This window comes from Culex pipiens, chromosome 2, assembly GCF_016801865.2.
Source record: "Culex pipiens pallens isolate TS chromosome 2, TS_CPP_V2, whole genome shotgun sequence".
NCBI lineage: Eukaryota > Metazoa > Arthropoda > Insecta > Diptera > Culicidae > Culex > Culex pipiens.
Window position 1 is genome coordinate 57,183,671 of NC_068938.1, and position 11,716 is coordinate 57,195,386.

Below are 11,716 nucleotides of genomic sequence, written 5' to 3' on the forward strand. Positions count from 1 at the left end.
GAGTAGAGTTTTTTTTTTATCAACATCAAGTCTTTGGCAAAGTTGTAGGTTGTGATATGAACTTTTCAGAAAAAGGGTTTCTTAAAAACCCCTGATTTTTACCTTTATTTTTTACATAATAAGGCCGTTACACATATTTTTTGAAGTTTATGTACCTCTGACCAAAGTCGACGGGGGAGGGGGGCTAAAAAAAAAGAAAAGTACAAAAATTTAAATTGCGAGCCATGGTTTCAACATTTGAATGAAAAAAGTGTTTTAATAGTAGTTAATGCAACAAGTTGCAAAAAGAGGATTTTTTCAACACGGGTCGTACATTTATCCAACGAGGTTCACCGAGTTGGATAAGTAAGTTTTGCAACGAGTTGCTTACAACACTTTTTGCAATTCCGAAAAACACCCATTGAGTGAAATTTTAAGTCAAATTTCCATGTATTTTGTTCAACTTTTCAGCACCTATGTCAGTGCTGAAGAGTAGAACTTTTCAGCATTTATTTTGAAAAGTGTTACTATTCGATTCTGTTATTTTTGGAACAGAAAAGTAGGCTATTTCGTCGTTCAAGAATGACAGGAAAAGTAAGTAGTTTCACGACGGAATTGCAAAAAATGCATTATACACCTGTCCAGTTGTTTTGCAATCATTAGTTTTGATGAACAGTTTTGTTCTTTGAAATCTGAGTGTTGTAATTTGTATTTACCGGGAAAAAAGTGCGACAGGATCAACAGACGTTCTTATGTGCGCAATCACTGCCCTTTTTCTTACAATTTCAGCTTGCTTATTAGCTGCTTGTTGTATTTTGCTTTTATCTCAATTACAGGCAGTTTAAGGTAGATGTTTTGTATTTTTCCCAATCTGTGATAAAAATATTTTTAACAGGATGTCAAAAACTGGCCACGCTTGACTGAAAAAATGGAAAGTAAAAATTAAAACACTAACTGAAATAAATTCACAATTATTTGTTTGATTTTTGTCAAAAACAAATCAATCAATAAAACACCCTTTTGAAATGTTAGTTTTGATTTAAAAAAATGAATATATGGTATTCGAAAAGATCGGAAAATTTCACGAATGTTTAAAATTTTAATATTGAAAATCGGACCATTAGTTGCTGTTATATCTACATTAGGAAATAATAAATTTTCCTGTTTTTTAACCTTTGATTGGCAATATCTCAGCAACTAAGAGTCGTATCATCAAAATTTAATAAAGCAACATTTAGAGAATTTGCTCAGCTTTTCAAAAATATTTTTTTTTTCAAATGTGGGCAAACATGGGCACTAAATAAAAAAAAAAATGAAAAATGAATAACTGCGACTATTTTCAAAAAAGTTACCTAAAATGGCTATAACTTGAAAACGGTGCCCTTTATCAAAATTTCACTAAAGTACATTTTGATTGCAAATTCAATTTTGCATCGAAAAATGAAGTTGAAAATTTTGTGCGACCAATTTTTGAAAAAAACAGTATTCATTTAAAAATTCATAACTCAGTTAAAAATGTTTTGCTCATTCTGGAAATTTCTGAAAAGTTGATGTTTGATGTCCCTTAAAACATATCAGAAAATAAAAAAATAGTGTTTTTTTTTGCAAATCAAGCTTTAGTGGCAAAAAGTGAATTTAAAAATTCGCAATTCGCAATTTTCAGTGTAAGAACGGGCCTTGACCGATCTTATGCACCAGGTTCCCGACGAACACGCACTGCCCTTACACCTACATCTCACCCTTGCTCTGAGTCAGTACGAGCAACACGCTAGAACACGCTTTGAGTGTTCGTGCCAGGCATGCACACCTTCTTTTCCGGTTACGCATTTTAACTCGGCCGGGGGTGGTACATTACGTAGGGTTTGATGTAAGTATAAGCGCCTAACCATTCAAAGTGTGCCTATCAATTTTCATTAAAGCAAAAACTGTTTTATTTTTAGTTTGAATTCAAAAACAAATTGTTATTTTACTGTGTATTGTTTTCTCCTGAAATATTCCCTAATGTTGAGTCGTGTTAATCTGTTGCTATTTCTTTTGTCGCGGTGTTTTGTTACAATATTTTGGTCCTAAGCATTTTAGAAAAGTTTTTCAAAAGTACAATAGTAATATTTGTGTTAATCCTTTAATCATTCCATAAATTGAGTAAGGGCTCGAACCTCACTTGCTTAAGAAAAAGGTGAAGTTTCAAAACAATGAACAGTGAAGGAAATATACTATGTAAAGAAGCAATAGTAAAAGAAAGATAGTAATTTATGAAGTAGATCAAGAAATTAACAAACAAGCTAAGATTGTATTGAGGGCAATTTACAGGGAAGATGAGAAATTATTCAAATAGATAACTAAAGAAAAGAAAAGGCACATGATAAACAAAACAAAATTGACTTCGCTGCCAAATTAAGGGAAAGCAGACAGTTTGTTGCAGCAGCATCAATTGGTAAAATAGAGTGGAAAAGCGTTGAGAAATAGAGAATCAAATAAGTAAAATCGAAATCAAATGAAGGATAGTAAACAGAAGCCGATTTAGAAAATCAGTGAAACAAAATAAACAGAAGATAGCTGTTAGCTGAAATGAAAAGTAGAGAAACCCCGTTCTGCGATGCTCAGGTACATCCACAGCAGTTGACTCAACATACTGCGAATCAAAACAATACCGTCTACAATCACAAATTACTTCCCTTTCCCACATTGACGCGCCCCTTTCTTCTAGCCGTCTCTACTCTGACCCTCGCTGGTCAAAGGTTTACGAGTCGTTTCCACAGGCCACCAGCTAGGTTACACCTTAGGACACTTGCAAGGAACCAGAGCCATGCTGTTTTGTCCAAACAGCACTACGGATGTAGTTGGGCTCCTTCCGGGATGTTCCTCGCCTAGGTGTGTCAACCGACGAGTATCATCAGTATCATGCACCCCTGGCCTGCTAAAAAAAAAAAAAAAAAAAAAAAAGGGAATTTAAAAATCACCATAAAAAGTTTCTTGTAGCCTTTATCCATACTTACAACTTTGCTGAAAACACCAAATCGATTTAAAAAATTCCTTCAAAAGATACAGACTTTGAATTAAATATGTATCATTTTTGTATCGACTGCTGCCAACTTTGTATGGAAAATTATATGGACAAACTAATGATGCAAAATGGTTTTTTTGGGCTTACCGAAGGCACCAAAAAAGTTTGAGCCGGGTATAAAAAATCACTAAGCCTCTAAATTTTGAGTTGAATTTTCAATGAATTTATATTAGAGGCGAAATCAAGATTAATTTCATAATGTTTTGGATGCTTTTAAACATGATCAGTGTTCCAAGATTTGGGAAATATGTTTTTATTTCTGTTAGTTGATTGAAATGGACATAAATCTTAAGGGACCATCCACAAACCACGTGGACATCTTTTGGAAATCTCAACCCCCAACACCCATACAAAAAAAAAGTTGAATGGACAATCGCCATACCCCCCCCCCTTAAAGTGTCCACGTGGTTTATGGATGGTCCTTAAATAAAATAAAATGAATAAAATGAAAGGTTTGATGAATAATTAGTAAGGATTGTTTAGTTAGACTAAGAAAATAGTTTCGAATTGGTTTTCAATTCAAACATTCTTGAAAGTATGTTAATATTAATTAAAACGTAATATTATATAGTGACTTGACACAGTCAAGCAAAAACCGAATAAAAACCCAGGAATAATAAACCTTCCAACTAATTGACACCCTTCAAATTCCCCGGCGGAAATCGGAAACCACCAGAGACAACAACTCGCAACTCGAAAAGTTCTCGGGAGGACGACAAACGACACCAACAACCAGCACCGCCAGATCCCAACCAAATCGCGGGGATGATTCCTCTCCCGGGATTGAGTCGCATCATTGCGCGATGGCGGAAAAAGCTAATAAAATAAAGTGGAAGCGAGGGAGACGAACGGTGGCGCCACCTTGGCGGCATCAACATGGCAGCATCATTCCACCCTCTCTCTATCCAAAATTGCGTATAGCAGGTCGTAAAACTAGGTAAACTACTCTGGGTTGAATATCTCTGGGTTGAATCCTTATAAGGAGACTCCCAGGAAACGGTCGATTGGCAAGTTACAAAGGGGATGACACACTTTTTGCTGGCATTTCGATTTATTTTATTGGTGAAATTTTGATTCAGTCTAGTCGCTTGAAAGTTATGCGTAGTTGTTCTGTTGCTAAAAAAAGTGGATTTGTAAGTGAATATCTTTGCAAAAATGTTTCCAAGATCGTGTAAAAAAAAGTTGAAGTAAACTTTATGTAAAATAAATCAAAAAATTGTAACATTCTCGTCAAATTTAGTTGTGTTTTCATTTGCTGACACTCTCACAAAAAAAAAATAGAGAGGATTCACGTCATAAATTCGCACCCCGATAAAATAAATTCCAACTGATCGAAACAGGATCAAATTGCCGAAAAATAACAAGAATCAAAAGCTTTATTTCCGAATGAAGTTTTTTTTCCTGCTTCGCACGTTCACAGATGATTTTATCGAGCGAAGCATTCGTTCAAAAGTTGAAATACCGAAAAATTGAGTTCAATTGGAAAGCCAAAGTCAACCCGGGAAACTATCCAATCCGCTAGAACAAACTGTTCATTGTCCAACACCCCCACCTCCTCCAAATCCCCGCGTTTGGTGGTTAAAACGCGAAAACTAGTCACACATCCGCGGATTTTCACGTTTTCATCCCACGACACCGCAGGAAACTAGTATCTGTCCAGTTTCAGAGCGCGCATTTTTTTTTCTCTTGCGTTGATTTTCCCGCTTTTCCTAGTTCCACCCCGTGTGGGGCTGGATACAATGCAGTTCTAAATTATTGATAGGATCGTTCGCTGTTTGCGGTGCCAAGCTCCGGACCACCGATGAGGACACTCGTTCCGGGGAAAGTGTCCACCACGGTACCCCAAAGTGTCCCGTTTCCAGGTTGGGGAAGGTTTTTTTTGGGGCTTGTTTTTTGGCAGCTCCAATTTTCTCTCTTTTATAAACACTGAATAAAATAAATTTGATACAATAGCAAATTATTCGATCGGGGTGCAGATTTTTTTTGCCCCTAACCGCCACAAACAACCATTTCGTTGAAGTTGCATATGTTCTGGCTGCAGTTCAACAATATGCAATTGCTAGGGTAAAAGGACCTTATGTTGGAAAATGGTTGTCGCAGTAAAAATCACTTGGTCAAAAGTAGCACCTATTATTTCAGTCTTTTGTTGCACCGAAATTTCCAATCACTGAAAATTTTGTCTGTTTTATTTTTGTTAATGATGATTTTTTGTATCAATTTTGAAATCTAACAAATTCTTCAACAAACCATAAAATTTTAGAAAAAAGTCGCCACAAAAAGCTTCCCTTTTTACAATTTTCAGTGTGACAAGTGCCCAAACTATCGCACAGCCACTCCGGCTGGAGTACACAGCTTTTCGAACATGACTCTTGAACAAACCGAACTGATGGCTGGCACGATTCGAACGCCGAATCGCACGCGACCGGAACTTGAACTTAATTGGTTATTCAAATCGATTGTGTCGACAAATTAACATGCGTAGCAGCACCTACACGTACCTGCATATGGTTGGGGGTTTGGAAAAAAGAAATGCAATTTGATTAAACTTTTGAATAGAGATTTTAATTCTAAAATTTGTGGGCGTTTTTATCTGTAACTTCAAAATTTCAATTGATTTGGAAGTGCAATCAACTGAACACCATTTAGACTGCATTTACCTGCGATGATAATCATTGTTATCCTGTTAGTTTAAACATAATTTGAATTTTCGTGAAATTTCCGTGTATTTTCATTTTATATGCTTTTGTTCTACCTTCGCCCCTTCTCCCACCCTCACGACTTCTGCCACGGTCAAGGGACATACACTTTTTAATAGTACTTTATGTCACAAGTTGCAAAAAGAAGACTTTTCAGCACGAGTCGTACATTTAGTCAACGGGGTTTACCGAAAGAATCAAGTTTTGCATCGAGCTGCAAACAACATTTTTTGCAATTCTGAAAAACACCAATTGGATGGGATCTGAGTATAAAATAAATATAAAATTTTATAAAATGTTTACTTTTGAAAATGCACTTAAAAAGTAGCAATGAAACTCGAGTCTTCCAATTCAGAATGCTGAAAACACCGCTACAAACTTTTTTTTTGTTCGAACAATATTATTTATCATTTCAACAAAAAAATTAAACATAAACTTCCTTTCCAAACTATTTGAACAAAAATCAGGAAATCAAAGAAAGAAAACATTTTTTAAAAAGATGAGATTGAAGATTAGAGTCTTATAAACTTCTAAAATATTGCTAATTCCTTGATCATTTAATACAATAAAACTAAAACAATCATATTAAACTAATGAAAAGTATTTCTCCTTAAGCTTGCAACAGTAGTTTGCAGTTCAATTTCGAGTATTAAACATTAACATGCAACTGGGTAATGTTTGATTAAGGAAATATGATATTTATTCATAAAAATCTTGTAATACCCTATCGCTATCAATCTCAAACCTGTAAAAAAAATCGGTTGTATCAGATAATTCCAAGCTGGATCAGAGCAGACCGGTGTTATTTGTACACAACAATTATGTAATAATCTATTTGTTCTTGTAAAAATAATATTTTAATGCGGTTTTATGATTTTAATTTCTGAATAAATCCCACATATTCAAAAAAATCGGTTAAAACTTCATTTTCAAAATGTTAAGCGGTTTGCAACCTTTTACAAAGTTGTTTTTTGTCTTATTTTGCACATTTTGATGAGTAAATGACACATGAAACACATCATTTGACAAGTTTCCTGGACTGTTATTTAAAAGTTTTTAATAAATGATTAAGGATTTTAAAACAAAATACTTAAAATATAGATATCTCAGAAATTTCCCGATGAAACATTTTGCTCTTAGAAGCATTGGAAAGCTGAGAAAATTTCCTATAAGACACATTTGAAAGTAGCGATGACTATTTTTTCTCCTTAAGGTTTCCCAGAAAACACGCCGTGCATGAGTGACCATTTCTAGAAATATTTTTTTTGAAAAGTTCAGAAAATTTGCTATGAAATTGTCTAAGAGACATTGAAGATTGGACCTCGGGTTGCTGAGATAGAGCCGCTGTAAGGAAAAGAAACAGGAAAATTGAAGTTTTCTAAGTCTCACCAAAACAACCCGATACTTTTCGATTGGAAAATTCAATTTTACATAAAAAAATTACATCAAATTTGTTTTTGTATAAAATTTCGATTTTTTCCAAAAATCACTATTTTTTTCAAAAAGTCATAACTCGACGGCAGATTTTTTGACCATGTTTCTCTATGGCTCAAAAGTTGCGGGTTTCTGTCCCCTAAAACATATCAAAAAATCTCGAAAATCAAGAAAATACGTTTTTTGGGAAATTGAGTTTTTGTGAAAAAAAGTTGATTAAAAAATCTGCAATTTTTTTCCTATTTTTTTGTCAATAGTCCTCAACAATACCTACAACACAACTTTGCCGAAGACACCAAATTGATCTGAAAATTCACTCAAAAGATACAGCGGTTTGTATATGTACGTACCATTTTTGTATGGAGACTTGTATGGGTGAACCAATGACACAAAGAGCTTATTTGGTCATAGAAAAGGCCCCCACAAAGTTTGAGCCAAATCAAAAAATACAAAAAAATAAAAATGGTCGAAATCGGCCGATTTCGTAGAGAGTTGCTCAACTACGGGAACTTTCGATATCATTTTTTATGTATATCCTAAAATACTACCTACAAAATAATTGACGACAAAATTTGACTCCGTAAGTTTGAAAATTTTGAAATAAGAAGATTACAACTTGCTTGGTTGCTGTGCATCCTTAAGCCCTTTTATTGAATATTATTATTTTTCGATTCTATTTTTTTTGGTGACGAAAAGTAAGTCGTGATTATTCGAGAATTGTTTCACAACGGATTTGCAAAAAAGAAAATAGAAATAATTCAGTAAGTAAGATTCAGTGGTAAGATATAATAAGACTCATATTTTTAATAAGGAACAAAAAATGTAGAGCAAAAATGCCGGGAATAATGAAATAAAAAAAAATCTATGATAAAAAGTCTAATAAAAAGGTTTTTTACAGTGTAGCTATTTTATCTTAATAGTTCTTACCAAAACCTACGAGTTTGCTGAAGAAACCAAATCGATAAATCTTGCCTCAAGGCACAGAGTTTCGAACATAAAAATAAAGAAAAGTCGATTTGCGGAAACGTAGAGAATTTATGCAAGAGAATATCTGTGATACATAATATGTAAACGATTTTTTGACTACCCCCATTCTTTTAAGACCATCCTTATTGCCAAACATAATAAACACAGGTCTATTAACTTGGCCAAGGTCAAATATATGCCGAATTCAAGCACTTTTGATTTAGATTCTTCTGGAATGACGTAGACAATACGAAAATTATGGGTTAATTTGAGCAGTTTTAATTTTTTTTACAGGGCTTAAAGAGTTAAAAATTGAACAGTAAAGGATTGAAAATAAGCTGTTACTTTGAAGTTTTGCACCAAATCTTCAAAAAACTGCGTTGGTCATTTATGAAGAAATAAAATAATTTTCTACAGGTATATACATTTATTTTTAAACACAAAAGTTTGCTATAAAGTGACTCTCAAAAAATAACAAAATATAGCAATGAACAATGAACGTGATTTAAGCGGAAAAAAAAAACAGTGAAATCACGCATTTTGAGTTTTACTGAGGTGTTAAAACCTTAGAAAAAAAACTTAAATGAAAAAATAAATGTGAAAAAAATCTAACAGGCATTGTTTTTGAAATTATTGAATATAAAATAAGGTTTTAAAATGGTTAGTAACGGCTTAGTATGGTATAACTTTTGGCTCAAAGGTCCAACCACAGAGTAAGACAGAGTTACCACTGCCACTTGATTTATGGTTCCACTTTGTGGTACATCGCAGGTACATCGCACGCCTGCTACCAGCAAACCTTATGGAGGCAACTAATAAAATGACATATCTTCGGACTGCTCGCTCTGTGTTACTCTGTGCTCCAACATTATTTAAAATAAAAATAAAAACAACTATTTTTAGAACTCTTTTTTCTTAAAAACTTAACCCTGAGTTACTACGGGTCGTGTATTGTGTGCTGCGAGGAGAAGATTACCCTCTGAAAATGCAGCGTAATCAGTGCATAATTGGCAAAGGGAGCGCGTGGTCGTAAAAATATTCGGAGTGAAAAGTGATTTTTTTGTGATTTTCAAAGCCCTTCCTATATCATCGTTGATCGGAAGGCACGGCGTCGGGTGGATTGTGTTTAAATTTTTCGAATTAGGTTTTTTTTTGCGGTGAAAAAGCCATTTCTATAGAATGATCGAAAGACGCACTGAGAATTTGGATCGTTGAGTTAATAGTGGAGCATAATAACTGTGTGTGAGTGTGTGTCCATAGCGTCGTCGCTCGGGAGGCATCGAAAAGCCAATACCTTATCCTACTAACCAAAAAAATAATAGTAATAATCTCGTGATGCTTGAAGGAGATGCTGTGGATTCAACTGTCTCAAGCGGTGTCAATAGGTATAAAGCGGAAAACTATGTGCTTGATGAGTCCGCAACTTCAATTATATCGGACTAACATTCCTCCCTTTCGTTGAACTGCAGGCTTCTTGGGAGGGCGCCGGTATTGACTAATAAAGTAGGGATCTTCAGAGGTTAAACAGTGAACGAATGGTTGGCTCCCACTGATCATTTTTGATTCATTGTTTAACTTCAGCTGATCTGTCAATAACGGAGTAGCAGCTCATTGGCAGTCAACCATGCTCATGATCATGCTCATGCTCAAAAACTTAACCCTGAGTTACTACGTTCAATTCAATTCAATTAGTGTTTTTTTTTGTGTTTTCGTGGAGGTTGCTTGAATTGGTATGTCAAACAAATTTCTAAAAAAAACCCAAAAATATTCCTGGAAAGTATTCCATAAAACACTCGAATCGTGAATCACTCTCCCATTTGTAACTACTCTTCTAAAAAAAAGCTCTGAAAGTACACATTCTGAAAAATAAACACAATTTCCACTTTATTACGTGATCTGGACCACTGTGCCATTCAGTTTAAAAATGCCTATACATTTTTGAATTTGGATTTCGCAGGCAAAAAGTTAAAACAAAATATTTTAAAGTTTGCCTCCTTTCCGAACATAAATATTGAGAACGATAGTGGCATTTTTTTCCAAAATGTTCACGATTCCAAGATGTGACCAACGGAATATTAAAATAAAAGATTTTTTTGTGCAATGGCACGTAGCACAACAAACCAAAATGACACAAATAGAAAAGAGAAGACGTCCCAACTCTTTACCTATCTCCAAGCTGACTGCATTGTATATGAAAACACTTGGTCCCCTTTGGTTGCTCCCACCACCAAAAAGTCACTCTCCCCAAGCCTGGAAGCAACCCAAACGGCACGAACTCACAGCTGCACCGAAAACAAACCGGTGAGACCTGTTTGGGACACCCAGCCCGGCATGACCCCGATGGGTGGGGGGCACCACCCTGCTATCATTTTAACAAACTTTCATAAAAGTTAACAGAATATTTTGTGACATGCGGAGACACAAACAAGATATATTGCGCTTGCAATTGGGAAGAAATTTTCCAGGGAAAAGGGGGAGCAAAAGGACACTTTTCATCGGTTTGCAGCTGTTCAAGTGGAAGTGCATTTTTCTGGTGGTGCACCATCAGCTTCTTGGCCGCACTCCCACAGCAACGGCTGTCATCTGGCTTTTTTTCCTGGCTGCCTGAGAGGGTTTGAGAATGTGTGAATTTTTCCAGGGCATTTCACAAAAAAATTGAAAAAAAAAACTATTTCTGGTATTGTGTTTGTGTGTGAAAGAGAGGGCAAATATTTGGAGCTTTTCAATGTTGGCCCCTTTTTTAGTGAAGGAAAATGGAAACAGCTGCCACCGGTCGAAAGAGACTTGCGGGGAAAGCACGTGGTGACGACGATTTTTTTAAACTCATAAATCTGGCCTTTTGAGATGTGACACAATGTGGTAAAAGTGTAACGGCGGCAATTAGTAGCGAGTTTGTGTCAGGAATTTGTTTTTCGTTGTTTTATGAGGTGTTGAGTTTGGTGGTTTGCAGAATAGTTTCGTTAAATTGTCAGCACGATCTGTGAAAGTTTTGTTTGCACTCATAAATGTTTTTTCTACATTTAATTGTCATTAGATTGCATGAACGTATTGTTCAAAATTATGTTTGAAATTTTTAAAATTATTAAGTTTAATTAAAAATTGCTGAAATCTAATTTCATTGGACGATTAAATATATCAAAGAGAAAAAAAATCCAAGGTCACTTCTGTCTTAAATTGAAATCGGTTACGTCAAATGTATGGATCCACTTGCATCAGAACCGCACGTCGTCGTCGACGTGCTCTCATGTCGTGTATCATTAGGCGTAATTTTATGATTATTGCTGGTTAGCGAAATTTTATTTACCGTATAAATTTGCCGCCCATCCATTATTGTGCCGGTTGGCCAAACCGTCGTCGAAAGTACCTTCCAGTCCAACAATTGCCGCTGCAGTCCTTGGCCAAGGATCGAGAAAAAAAAACAAATCTGAATTATCGAATAAAAGCCAACATAAAGGTGGTTTTATGTCCTGCTGGTCTTCGCATTGAAGAAATCGAGAAATAGCAATGGCAGGGGCCAGAAAATATCGAATTTTCTATTTCTTTTGTCCATGCTCTAGCTCTAAATATGGGTTCGAAA